Raw genomic sequence first — 19,727 nt, forward strand, 5'->3', positions numbered from 1 at the left:
AAGAATGTTACTTCTTCATCAAGTATGTTCTTAATTGAGATTAATTTCTCCTGTCAACATCATGGGTCATTGACTCAAGATGTGGTACTCATATTTGTTCTAATGTGCAGGGACTACGACATAGTAGATTGCTCGCCGAGGGAGAGGTAGACCTATGTAACGCCCCACTTGAGGTACGTAGCTAATGTTTCTTATTTTTGCTCTTATTTGAGTCGGTTTATTAGTATTATTGTTTGGTTGGCCTTTGGCTGAATGGTAGGTTGAGTATTTGCCTTGAATTGGGATGAAATTAGAGGAATTTTTGAGTTACAGTCTTCGCCGGGGCGAAGAAGAAGTTTTGCCGCGGCGAAGAGGTGTTGAAGCCCACAGGGGAGCTGCGGGACAGTTTCACCGCGGCGACAGAAGCTTCTTCGCCGCGGCGACGGGCCGACTAAAATTTTTGTTAAGTCTTAGATATTTTCTTCCCTAAGGGCAATTTGACCATTCTACCCCTAATTAGTAGGAAAAGTGGGGAGTAAAATGTAAGAAAATTTCATGGAGAATATGTTAGTATGGGGGTGTGTTTGTAGTGAATCAAAGGATATAGATGGAATTCCTCAGGAAGAGTAAGGGCAAAATGGGAATGCTTGTGCATAAATTGTATTAAAAGGAATTAAGTCATTGTAAACCCTTCATTTCTCTTCTCCACCGCCATACTCTTTCACCATTTTCTCTCAACTTTTCCTTCCATCTTTCAAGGATCTTTGAGGGTTTTTAGTTGGACCTTGGTAGAATATCAATCTAAGACATCCTAAGGTAAGGACTCTTGCTTTGGATGTGAAGTTTTGTGAGATTTTGTGTATATTTGAATATTGAGGTCTCATGGTCTTATTGTTTAAAGGGTAGAGAAAAGTCAAAGTAATCCAAAGGAAAGGAAGTGCTAGTGAGATCAAACCATTACAAGGTAAGTAAATCCAACTCAAACTTGAGTTTAAGAAATCCTTGAGTAGAGATTTCTTTATGCATGTATAAATGATACTTGATGAGAGATTGAGTAGAGCTATATTTTTACTTATTGAGATGAATATTTATGTTGTGTTGTTGGATACGCTTCCTTTATGAAAAGTGGTAATGTGTGATGAGTTTGAGATGAAATTTGGAGAAGATTGAGTAAATATTTTGGAAGTGTTATCTTATGACAGGGATCATAGCTATGTGAGGGAGTTTTATCCCATTTTGGATGGTTAGAGAAAGACATAGAGCTATGGTTATAGTGGAGTCTTTTTATGCACTTGAGTTGTTTGATGAAATGCCTAAGAAAGGTTTGAGTATGAGTAGTAAGCCTTAATTCTTGCACCTTGCATGTTGGCATTTCATAAGTGCATCAGTGGAGATGAACCATCCATATGCATTAATTGTGCATTGAGAAGTGATTTAAGAAAGAGTAGAGAACTTTGTGAAGGAACTACTCTAAGAGTAGAGAGAATGAGAAGTGCTAGAGTAGAGTGAATGAGAAGAGTATGAGAAATGGGTAGGTGTTTTGTGGTCTCCACCCGATAGTTATTAGAAACGGGTTGATGCTTTGTGATCGTCACCCGATAGTTATGAGAAACGGGTTGATGCTTTGTGATCATCACCCGATAGTTATTAGAAACGGGTTGATGCTTTGTGATCGTCACCCGATAGTTATGAGAAACGGGTAGGTGCTTTGTGGTCTCCACCCGATAGTTATGAAAACCGGATAGGTGCTTTGTGATCCCCACTCGGTAGTCACTAAGAATGGGTCGGTGTTGTGTGAACTCCACCCGACAGTCATGAAGAGTGAGATGGTGTTGTGTGAACTCCATCCGGCCGTGCCTCCGGTAAGATGAGGCCATGACCTTTAATAGAAAGAGAGCTGTGTGAAAGAGAAACAGAAATAGAAAATGTGAGGAAAGAATTAAGAGAAATGGTTACGGGATAGACAAGTAGAGGATTTACTTACTGAGCATTATTTTGTGCTCACCCCGTTATTTTCCTTTGTGGATGCAGGATCTAAGTGATGATGCAGTCGGAGGGGCGTTGGCAAGCGAGGAGCAATAGCTACACTGTTTCCGCTGTTTTTGTCTTTTGAATGGCATTTTGTAAATGATGCTCTTTGAGTTTAAAATAATGAGAAGAAAATTTTTGGGCCCATTTTCTATTATTATGCATGTATTTTACTAGTTTATAGTAGTTGTTACAACCTACTAGTTGGAGATGGAGCACATGATGCTGCATTAACTATAGGATCTTATTGTCTGATTTTACCTACGACCTTGTTACTTGGAACTTGTGGATTGTTATGATATTCGTTTAGTTTCTAGAAATAATTTTTCTGTGTCCACTTTGGACAAGTAAGAATATTGCTTTACTAATGGATTGTTGTCTTTTAGTATAAATAATATTCTATGGAATTGTTTCATAATAATATGTTTTCAAAAATAGACAATAAGAATATTATCAAAGTCACACCTACGTCGAATGTGGCAAGTTGAGTTAAACATACTTGAAGGGATGTGAGAGTTAGGTCCATAATGAGTTTTTGTGATCTACCCACATAATTTTGGGGTTAGGCCTTAGAGATTGCGACTCACACACTAGACCGTGTACCGCCAAGGTCTGTAAATAAGACTCCATATAAACAATGGAGTGGGTAAAAGCCCAACTTGTTTTATCTAAGGATTTGGGGTTGTGAAGCTTATGTCAAGAAATTGACTTCGAACAAGCTGGGCTCGAAATCCTGCAAAAGTATATTTGTGGGGTATCTTGAGGAGACCAAATGATACTATTTCTGCCATCCAAAAGAGCACAAAACTTTTTGTTGCTCGTACTGCTGTCTTCCTAGAATGGAAATTTTTTCTAAGAAGTACTAGTAAGAGAAAAAGTAGAACTCGATGAATTTCTAGTACCACAAGATACATTAGACGAAGGATGGGATGATGTGTCACAGGAAATGGTTGAACATCAGGAGGAGGTTACTCCACAACTTGTGGATCAAAGTGAACCACCTTAGGTAGCACAAGAGCTACGTAGATCTAGGAGAGTACATCATGAGCCCGAGAGATATGGTTTTCTCATGACTCAACATGGTGACGTACTGGTCTACCAAGACAATGAACCCAGAAACTATGATGAATTTGCATCATATCTAGATTCCATTCAATGGCTTAAAGCTATAAAATATGGGATGGACTCCGTGTACTAGAACTAGTCATGGTTTCTGGTGAATCCACCTGAAGGGGTAAAACCCATAGGGTGTAAATGGGTCTTCAAGAAGAAGATTGACATGGATGGCAAGATGCATACTTATAAGGCACGATTGGTTGTCAAAAGGTTTCAAACAAATTCATGGTATTGACTATGAAGAAACCTTTTGCCAGTTGCCATAATTAAATCCATCTCAATTATGCTTGTGATTGTTGCATATCATGACTGTGAAATTTGGCAAATGAATGTTAAAATGACTTTCTTGAATGGAAACCTTGAAAAGGATGTGTACATGACACAATCCAATGGTTTCGTTCTTGACGGACAAGCTAAAAGCATATACAAGTTGCAGAGGTCTATACATGGACTCAAGCAAGCTTCAAGGAGCTAGAACATTCGTTTCGATAAAGCATAAAATACTTTGGTTTCATCAAGAACGAAGATGAGGCATGTGTTTATAAGAAAGTAAATGGGAGCGTAGTAGCATTCCTAGTATTGTATGTCGACGACATACTTTTGATCAGGAATGATATACCAAGCTTGCAGTCGGTAAACACTTGGTTATCCAAGTGATTCTCCATAAAGGACTTAGGAGAAGCAGCTTACATTCTCTGAATGAAGATTTATTGTGATAGATCAGGAAGTTTGTTTAGCCCAAGTCGGAGTACATAGACAAGGTGCTGAAGAGATTCAGTATGGAAGAATCCAAGAAGGGATTTCTTCCGGTGACATATGTTGTATATCTCTCTAAGGATATGTGTAATAAACCATATAATGAGAGAGATAGATGAAGAGGATCCCGAATGCTTCATCAATTGGATCCATCTTGTATGTTCAGATTGATATCTCATGTGCATTAAGCACTTGTAAGGGATATTAATCGGATCCAAATGAGCGATGCTCTGATTGCATGCTCGGACTAATATCTTATGTGCATTGAGCACTTGTAGTAGATATCGATTGGATCTAAGTGAGCAATGTGATGTCATGTACTCGGATTGATGTCTTATGTGCATTCAGTACTCGTAGAAGATATCAATCAGATCCAAGTGAGTGACACTGGATGAGTGTCAATGGACATTCTTAAGTACTTGAAGAGGACTAAGGAGTTGTTCTTAGATTATGGAGGGGTAGATGAGCTCACTGTAAGAAGATACAATGATGCTAATCTCTTAGACAGATAAAGATGATTTTTGCTTGCAATCTAGGTTTATATTTTATCTCAATAGAGCTGTAGTGAGTTGGAAGAGCTCGAAGCTAAGTACTGTAGTGGATTCTACTATTGATGCTAAGTATATTGCATTGTTTAATGCAGCCGTATAGGCGGTTTGGATCAAGAAGTTCATTATTGAACTTAATGTGGTTCCAAGCATTGGCGATCCAGTAAAGTACTACTGCGATAACAATGGAGCCATTGTTGTGGCTGAGGAATCACAGTCTCACCAGTAATCCAAACACTTACTTAGTTGATTCAATTTGATCTAAGTAGTCAATCAGAAAGAGAATGTGTAGATTTGTAGAATACCTACTAACCCATTATTGAAATTTCTGTTAGAGCAAAAGCATGATGGGCACTTGGGTCATTCGATGTTAAATACATGAATGATTGGCTATGGTGCATGTGGGAGATTGTTGGAGTAGGTGCCCTAGAGCCAATCAATTATTGTGGAATTGATTCTTTGTAATAATGTTTATTAATCAATAAAAGGCATTATCCACTATATCATGTAAATTATATTATATGTATTGATATATGTCCTTAGGATGGTAGAACCGTGACGAGAGTATCAAGTGTTTCAAATCTGGATAGTGAGAACCTTATGATCACATATGGTGGTCATTCTAGAAATGTCTGTAGCCCTAGTATTATTTTGACCAAGGACACATATAATACGGTAAGGCTATTATAGTATTGAACGACCCTATCGAAAGGCAGTGACATCAAGGTTGTTTGCCGACAACCTGGTGCAACGCATGGGTGCTTGCTAGAGGCAAGTTCACTGGACAGACCCACTAGAGGATTCTATATGGATGGTAACCCCAGTGTCTATGGAATAAATCCTCTAACGGATAGTGGTGCATGTGATCCTTAGACTTGAGATCACCAGAGCGTCTTGTACACCAATTGGTGTAGTTTGACACTAGCCCAACGTAGTTCTATTCAGAGCTATCGATACGGTAGTGATTGGCTACATTGAGAAGTGTATCGAGACTATGGTGTATCGACAAATGATTCATCACTCCTGGGTACGGGAGAAGTTATCTCACTGGGTAATTCAGTAAATGGTAATAACACTAAATCTGTGGCCACAATGGGATTGAGTTGTTGCTTAATCCAATTTGATATTCCAGTCATTGGTCCAGTAACTGAATACAAATATGTCAAGGATATATGAGATTGACACTATTTCTGTACCTCAGTCTCGATGAGATAACAGTTGATGAAATGATTTGATTGCATGGTAACCATACTGTTGACAAGCTACGGTTTTGTTGAATTCGAATCTATTGGGTGGCCATGATGCCTTGTTAAGGGCTAATCTTGGTCTGTGTGTAGTGAGACGATTAATTGGTGTTAATCACAATACTATACACTACCGATATGATGAGAAGCCTACAGGTCACACAATTAGAAGATAATTTAAGAATCATTTTGTGAGAAAGGTATTTTCATCTTTCAGGATGAAAGGGTATTTTGGTAATCTCGCAGTACAATTAAATTTGCTGAGGTTATTGCCTGTATTTAATTTGATATTAAAATTAAATGCGCGAGATTATATTTAAATATATGTATGCATATATTTAAATGAATTGTTATTATTAATTATATATATATTGATTTTAATTATAATAATAATTAATTAATTTAAAATATCAATTACATGGTGTTTGGTTGCAAGGGTAAGCTTGGGTTGGTGCCCATGGGTATTCCTTATTGGAATAAGGTTTTAATTAGTTGCACTATATAAGTGTAACTTAATTAAAACACAATATATACGTTTATAAAACAGAAACACTGGCCACCCTCTCTCTCTCTCTCTCTCTCTCTCTCTCTCTCTCGTTTTTCACTCTTTGTGTGAAAAAGAAATTTTTCCTTTTGATTGTTCTTGATTCTTGATGCTGGCAATTGTTCTAGAAAAACAATTGTCGGTTCTTCAGATTGTCTTCATGTGGATTTTCGTGAGTGCGATTCTACATTGGATCGATTAGTGAATAGTGTTGGTGAACAGTAGCTGGCAAACAGTGTTCGTAAGCGAAGTCAGAGATATTCGGAGGAGCCTCCAAACGTCGGTATGAATTAAATCCTTGTATGGATTTGCTTTAAACATATTTTATTTTACGTTTTAGTTTATGCATGAAAAACGTTATAATCTATACTCGGATCTTGGTTCGAGTAAGTGATCTTTTCATTTTAATATTACACTTGTTCCGTTGCGCGAACCTGATCACTTACTTACACATATCACCTCGGTTTGGTTTTTGATATTTTCAGGTTCTTCAATCGTTGCATTCATTTAATTAATAGAACACTTCTGTTTGTTTTCCATATGTTTGTTTTCTCTTCTTATTTAAGCTCTTCTCAAAACTGTATGTATATATAAGTATCAATCTCAACTTTTTTTCATATAACTTTTATAAGTTTGTAGACTCTCTTTTATCTCTTTTACCTTTAATTGGTTCGATAATGGATGGAGAAAGAGGAGACCTGAAACAGATTTTGAGCAACATCGACCACAATGTTACCGATATAAATACTGCAAAAACAAAAATCAAAGAAGGCATGCATTTGCTGGTCAAGGTCATGAATTCTATAGTTGTTGTTTCGGATTTGAAAGCAAATGATGCAAAAAGGCGTCAAGAGAGAAGGTAATACAAATTTTGTGTAATATAAAACTAAACAAAAAATATTATAAATTCTCTATTATTTGTTGACTTATTTATTTGGAATTCAACTTTATATTACCCTATTATATATATACATACAGTTATAATGCAATTTGTATTTCTAGCATGTTTAAATATTTATTGAAATTCATTGTTTTTTTAAACATGTTGGTGCGGCAATGGGTGACAAACAAAAGGAGTTCAAACAGATACTACCCAATGTTCGCAGCAACATAGAAAATCTAAATGGTACAAGAGAAAAATGCAACAATATGATTGATGCTTTATTTGAAATCGTGGACGATGTTAAGCTTATTGTTGCTGATCTTAAGACATGGGAGTATTCGATCGATCTCAAATCGGAATGTTCTAATTAGATGATTACAGAACCTGGACCTACACCATTTGCTAAACCTTGATAAATATATAAAGCAATGCACACATGTATTTTGATATTAAAATATATTAAATAAATCTCTGTTCTCATATAAATTTTTTTTTTGTTTGCCGTTTCAAATTATTTTGTATTGGTTAAACAATAGATTCACAATATTGTAATACCAGTATTTCAATATTTGCTTATACAATCCAAATTAACGTTCTTAAGAGTGTACCAGTCATTAACCAAGTATAGCAGTTACAATAGCTCTACACATAGTTCAGTAATAATATATCAGGGAATATTTTTACAAATACAAACATAAACCACTATGAAAACGTAACCAAGTGAACACCATCATTCAACACAATGCCTATTGACATCAAAAGCTCACCAAACCAATTCACATCAATACCCTTCTCATTATTCTTCTTAAAGTCAATCCCACATGGGCGCAACAACTCCACAGAATCACTTGCAAACCACAACTAGGTAAATTTCAATTCTCGTCCAAAAATGTTAGCCCCAATTAAATCAATTTCAACATATCGACATATCTTTCAACGTCTAGTAGTTATAATTGTTTATATTCTTGAAAGTCCCAACCAGACGCAAAACAACGCAAGGAAACTCAGTATCCATGGCTACGTAATTATACTTATCAACAATTTCACAAATAAAAGCAAATTCCTTTTTGAGATTATCATTCCACATCTCTCAAAACATAGCATAAGTAACAGGAAACCTCAAGGTCTGAACTGAGTTACCACAAATGTCAGCGTTTCAATCCTCTTTTACTAGATCTCTCTTCATCTTGCAGAATCAAACTCTCTAAGAAACTGAAATCTTCATCAAGAAATCTGGACTTAAATGCATCACAACAGACTTCTCGAGTGCTCAAGAACATGCATGAGACAACATCAAAAGCTCTATCTCTTTCCTTTTCAACTGCAACAAGGGTAGATTTCAGCTTGCTGTTACAGTTCAACATTTCTTTCTCCTTTCTTTCAAGAACATCATTTTCTAACTTTGCATTTGAACATGATTGTTCCATAACTGAAAATTTCTTCTTATGAAACCCCGATTCATTCATAGCTTCTGCCATCTGTTTCTTTAAATCCATTACTTCCTCTGTGATTTCGGCCTTGTGAACAATAAATCTTTTTTTGTTTGTTTTCAAGTTTGCAATGACTTTATCGGAGGCCAACCATCACCTCCTAATTTCCAAATAAGGCATAACTCTCTATTCCACAAACATATCAACAACATTAACAATAATATAAAAAAAAATTAATAAACTAAAAGTAAACCAAATTCATCAATTTTTAATCATAGAATGCACCTCTTCTAATGTATGTTCTTCAAGATCTTTTTTAGACATTGTCTTTCAACTATTGGGAGGAATTGAAACTTGAGCTTCCTCATCACACACCTTTTTACACTTGCTTCGCCTGATCAATGGCAGCTCTTGTATATCTTCATCTTTACGTTCAATTTCAAATATAGATGGTGCCGCGGAAATAGGGCCCATCAATTTGGGCATAGAAGTTGATACTGAAGTTGTTGAATTCGGGAAATATTTTTCGATATCCACTACCAGGGGGAAAAAAAGCCACATGAAAAACAATTAATATTAAATGAAAATTGATCATATAAAAAATTGCAATACCTCTTTTGAATTGAAGAATCAAGTATTTCTCCAACATGTCGAAAACATCAAATGTTTGTTGATTGCGAATAAAATTCTCCAATGTCTGGATGCCAGATTCGTTCATATCTATTTTACCGAGATTGTGGTGGGGTATTTTAGCTTTTGTCCATTGTGTGGGTAAACCACCCCAACCTTTTTTGCAACCCAACAGAAAATATCTATCATTCCATCCACGCACTTTATTTGATAATCCAATTAACAATCCTCGACCTTTTCTACCCTAGATAAAATAGAACGGACTATTCGGCCTCTTTTTCAATGCATAGAAGTAGTTAAAAATATAAAACATGGGTAGAATATCATGCATCAAACACAGAGCTTCAAAACCCAAAACTATTTTCCAGGCATTAGGATGGAGCTGACTGGGTGTAACATTATAAGAAATCATAACTTCTTCGACAAATAAAGAGAAAGGAGGAGCAAGACCACACTAGAGCAAAATTTCAAAAAATGTGAAAAACCTAGGCGGTGGATGCGAATCTACAAAAAGTTTAAGTCCGTTGCATGGTAATAAATTAAAATCGTCGCCGATATTGTAATGTGTTTGGAATTGCAAAAGATCAGCAGAGGTAATTATGCTAGGAATTTCTATAAGTGACATTATCAGACAGAAAAATGAGATGCAAATAAAATCTAGTAAGAAAAACTAAAATTACTCACAAATTGTTAGTTAATGCAAGTAAAAACAGAGTTGAACATTGATGTGAGTCGATAAAAACAATAAATTTAGTCAGTAAAGTAATATAATTCAGTTTGTTGATACATATGAAAGCTTTTGAAGTGCAACTATGATTACAGAATCAACGTAAAAAATGCCCTTAATCCCTAATTTTCTTTTAAAGATGATTAACATGTTAAATGGTAACATTTTAATCAAGCATAAGATATCCAACTTCGAATATAATTACACCTGATAAAAACTTATTGTAGTCATTTAAAACATAAACAAAATATTTAATAATTTAACAACTATAATTAATTATTAACTTCATGGTTTCATTATTGTTTAAAAAAAATATAAAGATTTCATGATATAAAAATATATCGAACTATTAATTTCCTAATGATTTATTTTGTAAAAATTAATTTGCTCATTAATGTATTGCTCTTAATAAATTGTAAGTGAGATGAATTTGATCCTATAAATAAATGGTGAGGTATAATGCATGGCATTTATATATATATATNAGTGATTCATCATTGCCTTGCATGAAAGAGATAATGTCGTTTCTCATTTTTGCCGTCTTCTCTGGTGGGAAGTATTTTGCAAGAAACTTTTGAGCTAATCCATCCCATGTGGTGATTGTCCCAACTGGGTGTGACATGAGCCAACCTTTTGCCTTATCTCTCAATGAAAATGAGAACAATCTCAGCCTAATTGCATCATCAGTCATTCCATTAACTTTGAATGTGTCACATATCTCTAGAAAGCTAGCGATATGCAAAATTGGATCCTCATATGAATTTCCACCAAATTGGACTGACTGTTGGATAATCTGAATTATTGTAGGCTTAATCTCAAAGTTCACTGCAACAGGTGGCCTTGTAATACCATAATTGCATTCTTGCACTATTGGTATGGCATAATCCCTCAACGTTTTATGTGCTTCAACCATGATCTCCACATGCACTACAAGAAACAGTTAATTAAGCTTAACTACAAAATAAAAAAATAAAAAAAAACTACAAAGAAAAGAACTCAAGCTTAAGACTATACAATATTTACGATTAACTACAAAAATGAAATAAAAGCTTCAATATAGCACTACACTAGATACTATCAATATTAATAATCAACTATCCCCAGCAACAGCGCCAAAAACTTGATGCTTGTTTACTACAACATGCAATATGTAGCAAGTATACTAATCGCACAAGTAATAGAGTGATGAGTCAGTATCGTTCCCACGAGAATAGTGTTACTAAGTACCGATTTCTCTAGTTTAAGTCCTAATTGAAGCAATAATAAATTGGATTGATGGAAAATTAACAAACTAAATACAAATTAACAAAATAGAAATGAATGATAATGAAATTAAAGCAAAACCCAACAACTTAACTACTTAAACAATGCTAAAAAATGCTAGGGTGTTGATTTCACCTAGATACGCTAATCCNATAGAGAGAGAGAGAGAGAGAGAGAGAGAGAGAGAGAGATTTATCTGAACGTTAGACTGCTATTATCTTACGTATGGTGTGTCTGATCTACTTTAAGGTTTAGATTTTCTTTTTTCTTTATATCGTACTACTTTCATTTCTTAAATAATTTATGCATAATAATATTTATATGCTTCTTACTGATGTATTTCTCTTACATCCTTATTTTATTGTTTGTTAATGTAGATATATACAATTAGATGAAACGATTGCTCCTTATAGATACAGTGTAGTTCCTATTAAAGGTAATGAGTATATTCTTTCTGTAAACTATTTTTGTACAATTGTTAAATTGAATATTGATTGTGATATCAAATTCAAATTACTCAAGTTTTTTAATATAGGTGAATTTGACGATTTTAAGTTTTGAAAAATATTTATATAAATTCTTGGAAAACAAATAAAGTACAAATTGAAAACTTCATGGTTCATCATAATTTTTTATTAGAATTGTAATCGATTAAGATTTCCATGAGATCAAAATTTAATTAATGAACCATTTATTTATATATAATGGGCCTGTAGAATTGTGACGAGTTAATTAGAATATCATAATATAAGTATAATTGTAATAGATACAAGTATCTTTTTGGTTATAATGTCAGAGTCGAAGTTATTCTCAGTTGTCAAATCAACAAATGCATGATATACTTTTGGTAGACTGTTGCCGAACCAACAATTTATTCATAGTTATAATAATAAATGTCTCCTTGTTTGGAAATCTCTTTGTTGCCAAACCATTTTAATGCGTGGCTGTAATAGATGAAGCTTTGTTTCAGTTCAAATCTTGCTACAAAACCATAATGTTCTATGCTATAAAGTTTTAATAAAACATTTGTCAATCCATAAATTTACATAAAAAACTATAGTAAATCATTTGTTATCAATTTTTGCATACAATTATAATAATTTGGACTCAACAAAGCTGAAAAAAAGATTACTATTAATAGAATCTATTTTTTGTTTTGGTTAAGTACAAGATTGTAAGATGGTTCTTACGGATCAAGATGCAGCAACTATACAGTCATATATTTGGGAATTATATTTGCAAGTGATTGAAAACTACATATTGGAATATGATTCTGGAAAAATAAGTATTGTTGATTTGAGAACAAAAGTATGCAAGGAGAATAGAAAATTGAGAATGTTTATATGTGTTATGCAAACAACCAAGAAACAATCACAAACAATCAAGAAACAAGAAAACACACAAACAATCAACACCGGATTTTTACCGTGGTTCACTTGCCCTATTTGAGCAAGCTACATCCACGTTGAACTCCGGAAACGGAGTTCGCTGCACTATGATTATTGAACAATCACTTACAGTCACGATTACAAGAATACGCCCAAAACCCTAGATCAAACAACTCTGATTCAAACCCGTAATCTGCCCTGGGAATACTCTAACCTAGAAATTCCTATAACAAAACACAGAAGTTCTTCCCTTGACTGATTAACCCAAACCACTCAAGATACCCACAGATTACAACTGAAATCAGACCTAGAAAGTAAGAACCCTAATCGAACAAAGAAAATGAAAAATGGCTTTCTCTCTTTTCGTTTGATCTACTGTTGGTATGAAGACTTAATTCTTTTATAGTGTTGACTGGAGGCTTGATCTCAGCCGTTAGTTTTTCCTCTGAATCAGTGGTCAGGATCATCTTGGAGCTGTCTCAAAACGACACTGTTCCACTAATACTCAGTACGATGCCGTTTCAGCATTCACTCACAACAATATGGAACAAAAAAAGGCCTAAATTTCCAAAGCCAATCAGAAAGTCAATCTCCAAAAAGAAAAAAGTATTTAATATTAGAACTTCATCTAATTATTATCTAGAGAGTAAACGAGTTCAGTCTATATCTTTGTTGTTTTAGTTTTTTTATCAACTATAAATTAATTGGTGTTTTGACGTATGAACTTCACAGCAAAATGATCCATAATAAACTTCCGAACAAAAATAACTAGCTTATTTTTTTTCGTATAGTCATACAATTATTTTGTATATTACATGGTTGTCAATACTTTTTTGATAGATATGAAATAATTGTTGAGCGAATTAATTTCTATTTTCTTTAATGATATAGTGTAATATAGTCTCAATCATATTATTATTATTTTGAATTCCATGTGACACATCTGAAAAAAAAAAAAAAAAAACAATGTGTATCGAAGACAAAGAAAGATCCAATAATTTCTTTAAATACTTCTATAAACATAACTGAGATATTTAATTACTGTTTTTGCCTTTTGGGTAATGATGTCTGTTTACTACAACATGCAATATGTAGCAAGTATACTAATCGCACAAGTAATAGAGTGATGAGTGAGTATCGTTCCCACGAGAATAGTGTTACTAAGTACCGATTTCTCTAGTTTAAGTCCTAATTGAAGCAATAATAAATTGGATTGATGGAAAATTAACAAATTAAATACAAATTAACAAAATAGAAATGAATGATAATGAAATTAAAGCAAAACCCAACAACTTAACTACTTAAACAATGCTAAAAAATGCTAGGGTGTTGATTTCACCTAGATACGCTAATCCAATTCATAGAATCTATTACCAAGTTCTAATTCCTTGATTGAAAATCAAACTCCCTAAGTTGTAAACATACCTTCTCAGGCTACATTTCCCTACTTATCCCTATTAAGCTTCCGCACCCAACAAAATGAAGATTAATAGTTCAAAGTCTTTTAAGCTTTATGGAATTCTATCTAGATTTCATAGATCGCTAAACCTATCTCTAGCGTTTGCTAAATCTACGGTATTTATCCCAAGAGGCACAATCACAAACACTTCTCAGTCTCATTGTGAACAACACACATTTGAATGATGATCAAGCATCCAAAAGTCAGTAAGCAAAGAGTAACCTCAATCATGAAAATTAAACTCAAAGTATCAATTCACTATTGAATCATTGTATCAAGTTACTCAAACCCTAGCTAACAACTCAGTTCATACTAAAAAACGAAATAAAGTACAAAACAAACTGATCAATATTCATCATTGAAAAACAAGAAAAGATGGAGAAATCTTCTTTAATTTGAAGCCCAATCTTCAATATCTTCTCCTTCCATGAGCTGCCTCCCAATGACACCAAGACCCTTTTCTCTTCCTTTTCACTCTAATTTATACCTCTCACTTGGTGAAGCCCTAGCAAGCCAAAACGCGTCATTTTATTTTTACATCTGATGCAGGTTTCGCTGTGGAGAATAGTGTCGGGCCAAATTTGAGCATGAAAGAGTCTGAATCTGGAAAAGTGTTTAAACATATGAATTGTAGCCCTTTTAATTAAATTTCTGGTCGTTCAAGAATCAGCAACGCGAGTCTACAGCTCATGTATGGCAGAAATACTGAAGCATGTCCAAAGCATTTTTTCTTCAGTTCTACGTACTTTTCACGACTTCAAGCCAGTTTTCACCCTTGTCCAGTCAGAATTAGGAAAAACTCAAAACATGAAAGTTGTAGCTCTTCTTCTTAGCTTTTATAAAGATTCTAAATTCAGGTCATTCTGAGTTTCCAAGCTCAAGTTACACATTTACGCTCAAAACTATCATTTATGCAAAATCATCGTTTAGACCTGCAAAGACAAATTAATAAATTAGGTAGCAATTATGGCTCAAATTGTATGAAAAGTACCTAAATCCTATCAAAATTCAATGAAAAATCATAGTGTAAAATATGATTATCAATACCCCCAAACTTAGATTTGCTCGTCCTCGACAAAAAGGATAAAAACTCAAAGAAAGAAAAGCAACAAACAACCAAAACACAAACACAAAAAAAAATGAACAAATAAATTAGACTCAACTCAACACAGCTGCCTAGAATTTATGCAAGTCTCTAAGGTTGTTGAAAAATTATTACTAGAAATGTTCAACACTCCAAGAAGTTAAGTTGCATCGACTATCTTTCTCTATTAGTCCCCCGAGTAAGTGATCCCCACTTCAGTCACCATTCCGACTTCCTAGATTATTTTATGCAGAAATGTAGAGTTTATCAAATGGTGGCAGACTCCATAAGCCTAAGTTGGAACTCTCTCCCTAATGTAGACTAAACATCGCTAAGGATCAAAAGGTCTTTGTAAGCTTTTAATGTTAGCTGGGTAGTGGGCTCCAAGGAAAGGGATAGGATAAAGAAAGTAAGAGAACTCGGTTTTCCTCATGCAACCACTAAGAGTTACATCAACTCCACTTTCTTTCTCAACCACCAATCAAAGTATCAACCATTTTACAACCCTCAAACTTGTGCATTTCTTATTTTTATTTTGAATCAAACTAAGAAATTTTTTCTTCTTTTTTTTTTTTTTTTTTTTTTTTGAATTACAATTTTACAACCCCATTGAGGTCTCTTGCCCCTTCTTCGTGCCATTTTTACAACCCCAAACTAAGATTTTGGTCCATTACTTATTCACACACCTCTTAAAGCTCTTTTGTGTCATACATTAGGTCCATATTCTCCTAAAGGGTATGATAAAGTTTTTGAGGTATAGGGATTGGACAATTTTTTTTGTTTGCAGGAAATAAGGACATGATAATCTCATAAGGCCAAATGGGTGACTAGGGAAAGATTCTTTCATGGGTCGGCTGGAAAGGCTCAAACATTCCGAAAATGCCTAAATCATTTCTCAACATGTCTATCCTAGAATTTCGCCTCAACACTTCTCTACAGGTTCTAGGTCCACCAACATTATCAAACTTGACCTAACCACATAAAATGAATCTAAGCATGCCGAAATAAATGAAAATGATGGCTGAACCACTCAACAAACCAATCAAAATTCAGTCATAAAACATAAACTTGAAGCAATGCTTAACATTTTCCAAAATAATATCCCACAATTCTAGTTTCATCATAGACTTATGCAATTCATCTGCAACAACAATACACACACACCACACACACAACAAATACAATCAAAGAACTAAAACAAAAAGAAACACACAACAAACTAAACACACACATTCTCAAAATTCCTACCCCCAAACTTAAAATGACATTGTCCCCATGTCACATCATGCACACATCCAAGGAATAGAAAAAACAAAGTAAAGGTTACGAGATACTCCCTAATTAATTCGTAAAGGCCGATTTTTGTCAAAATCCTGGTACATCCTGGGCTTCCTCATCATCATCATCTGTCAAACAATTGGATATATGGTGCCAAATGTGTTAATACCTCATCATTAATATGAAAGAATTACATCCTAATCTCAACCTTATTGAACTAAACCTAAAATCTAACAAAAACAAATAAAGCTAAAAAACCAGAAATCAACATCAATTCCTACTTACAAAACATAAAGAAATAAAAGCAAAAACTAAAAGAAAAGTGCTTCAGGCTCATCTTCTCTCTACTTCTTCCTCTTCACACACCCACCAAATTTGCTAAAAGCACTTCAAACACACAACCCAACTTCCTCAAACCCCAAATTAAATCAAAATCAACAATTTCTGCACTCCACATCAACTCAATCCTCAAGTTCTCAATCAACATCCACAATCACAAATTCAAGCAATTTTTCAACAAAACACAATCCACAATTGAAGTGACAAATAATTGCATAAAAACTCTTAACCTTACCAGCCCAAGCTTTCCAACCTTCAATTGCTCCAATTCCATAAAACACACAGAAAGCTCCAAATTTTCAAAACCTAGGGCTTGCTAAAAATGTCTTCAAAATGGGTTAAATTGGGGCAATGTAAAGGTACATGATTGTTTAAAGAGGTAGGGAGTGGAATAGTGGAAGAAAATTCAATGAAAACTCTCTGGATTGAAGGTGGAAGTCTTGGCCTTGGATGTGTTTTGAAGTTTTTCGTGAAAAATGAAAAATGATTAGAGTATATATGGGAAACAGAGGCGAAGTTCTTCATTCAATTGCAAACCCATTCGATCCACGGTGAGCAAATTTTCTCGCCGCGGTAAAAAATTCCGTGTAAACTCGCCCCGGCGAAAACTAAAGTTTTCCTTTTTTCGCCTTAGTTCGATATTTCACCTGAAAACACACAAAACACACGAATCAAAATCATTCTAATTCATAAAACAACTAAACAAATTCAAAACAACAAACAATGACAACAAATGAAAACACTGGTTCGTCCCAAAAGCGCTTGTTTATAGTCGGAAGCTCGACTTTCTCATTCTTTCATCAATGTGGATCCTTGTGGGGTTCTTCACTTCCCATTGCCACCTCTTGGTCTTTTCTTTGGAATTTCGACATTCTCATAAGCATCTTTCGGACTTCAAATTCGTATATGTGTACTTGAGATGAGATGGTGATTGGTTGAGTCCAATGTTGGAGTCTCTTCCAACACACAATTTTGACTTGTGCACATTTACACCAAATTCCTCAAATTGTTCCTTGTGAGGTTAGTTTGCTGTTGAAATTCCCCTAAGTATCTTGCACACCATTTTGCTTTGAGATTTTCCTCTTCATTAGTCTTGTCTTTATGTTCTTCCACTTTTCTTCATTGTGAGTTCCTCCACACTATACCTCTCTCATGTATGACATTTATTCTTTAGGATTTGTGGCCTTTGTGCTCGGCAAAGAACATTGAGATCTCTCTGTCAATTTTTCAACCAATTGCCCCCTTGAACCTCCAAATTTCGAATGGACACTCCTTGATTCTGAAGTTTGAGCATGTCTCATTCATAAAACTTGTAGTTCTTGCATGAACTTTTCGAACTATCTTCCAAGTTTGACACTCTTTTGCTCTACCGGTTGAAGATTCACCACTGGTTGATGGTTTGGCACTGTCCTTTGATTTTTGATGCTTTGATTACTCCAGGACAAATTTGGGTGATTCCCCAACCAGGATTGTAGTGTGTGGAGAAGGTCATTTGCAGCCTTTGTGAACTAACCATGTAATTCACTTGCTCTGTTGTTGAGAAGACTAACTGGTTTCCATCTTGGCATTCCACACTCCCATGTTTCCTGCACAAAATTCACAATTTAAAAGGAAGTGAATAAATACATTCATACCTCCCAATTGGCTTTCAAGTGATGCAATTTGTGCAGATAATTTGTCGAACCACATCGACTTCATGAGACCCCTGTTCTCTTCGGCATTGCTCTCTCATTAGTCTTTGGTAGTTATTGTTGCCATCACCTCAAGCAATTCATAAGCATCTTCTGGTCTTGTTATTTAAGGCTCCACCTGCGCCACTCTACCTAGTTTTGAATATTTGGTAGCAACCATTGTAAATGTTTGGACTTGTATCCAAAGCGGTAGACCATGATGTGGACATTTCCTTAACAACTCCGTGTACCTCTCCCAAGCTTCATAGTGATTCATCATTGCCTTGCATGAAAGAGATAAGTCGTTTCTCATTTGGCGTCTTCTCTGGTGGGAAGTATTTTGCAAGAAACTTTTGAGCTAATCCATCCCATGTGGTGATTGTCCCAACGTTGTGACATGAGCCAACCTTTGTGCCTTATCTCTTAGTGAATATGAGAACAATCTCAGCCTAATTGCATCATCATCATTCCATTAACTTTGAATGTTTCACATACTCTAGAAACTAGCGATATGCAAAATTGGATCCCATATGAATTTCCACCAAATTGGACTGACTGTTGATAATCTGAATTATTGTGGGCTTAATCTCAAAGTTCACTGCAACAGGTGGCCTTGTAATACCATAATTGCATTCTTGCACTATTGGTATGGCAATCCCTCAACGTTTTTTGTGCTTCAACCATGATCCCACATGCACTACAAGAAACAGTTATAAGCTTAACTACAAAATAAATAAAAAAAAACTACAAAGAAGAACTCAAGCTTAAGACTATACAATATTTACGATTAACTACAAAAATGAAATAAAGCTTCAATAATCACTACACTAGATACTCTCAATTTAATAATCAACTATCCCAGCAACAGCGCCAAAAACTGATGCTTGTTTACTACAACATGCAATATGTAGCAAGTATACTAATCGCACAGTAATAGAGTGATGAGTCAGTATCGTTCCCACGAGAATAGTGTTACTAAGTACCGATTTCTCTAGTTTAAGTCCTATTGAAGCAATATAAATTGGATTGATGGAAAAAACAAACTAAATACAAATTACAAAATAGAAATGAATGAAATGAAATTAAAGCAAAACCCAACCTTAACTACTTAAACAATGCTAAAAATGCTAGGGTGTTGATTTCACCTAGATACGCTAATCCAATTCATAATCTATTACCCAAGTTCTAATTCCTTGATTGAAAATCAAATTCCCTAGTTTGTAAAAATACCTTCTCAGGCTACATTCCCTACTTACCTATAAGCTTCCGCACCCAACAAAATGAAGATTATAGTTCAAAGTCTTTTAAGCTTTATGGAATTCTATCTAGATTTCATAGATCCTAAACCTATTCTAGCGTTT

General features: G+C 34.7%; 1 non-coding gene across 1 annotated transcript; it reads left to right on the forward strand.

Moving 5' to 3' along the window:
* Nucleotides 1-18,578: 18,578 nt before the first annotated feature.
* LOC116110330 lies at nucleotides 18,579-18,681 on the forward strand. The gene has a single exon (XR_004124871.1). It is a non-coding gene; the product is annotated as a small nucleolar RNA R71 (small nucleolar RNA).
* The last annotated feature ends 1,046 nt before the right edge of the window (nucleotides 18,682-19,727 follow it).

Source organism: Pistacia vera, unplaced genomic scaffold (genome assembly GCF_008641045.1).
Source record: "Pistacia vera cultivar Batoury unplaced genomic scaffold, PisVer_v2 Contig60, whole genome shotgun sequence".
NCBI classification, from domain to species: Eukaryota; Viridiplantae; Streptophyta; class Magnoliopsida; order Sapindales; family Anacardiaceae; genus Pistacia; species Pistacia vera.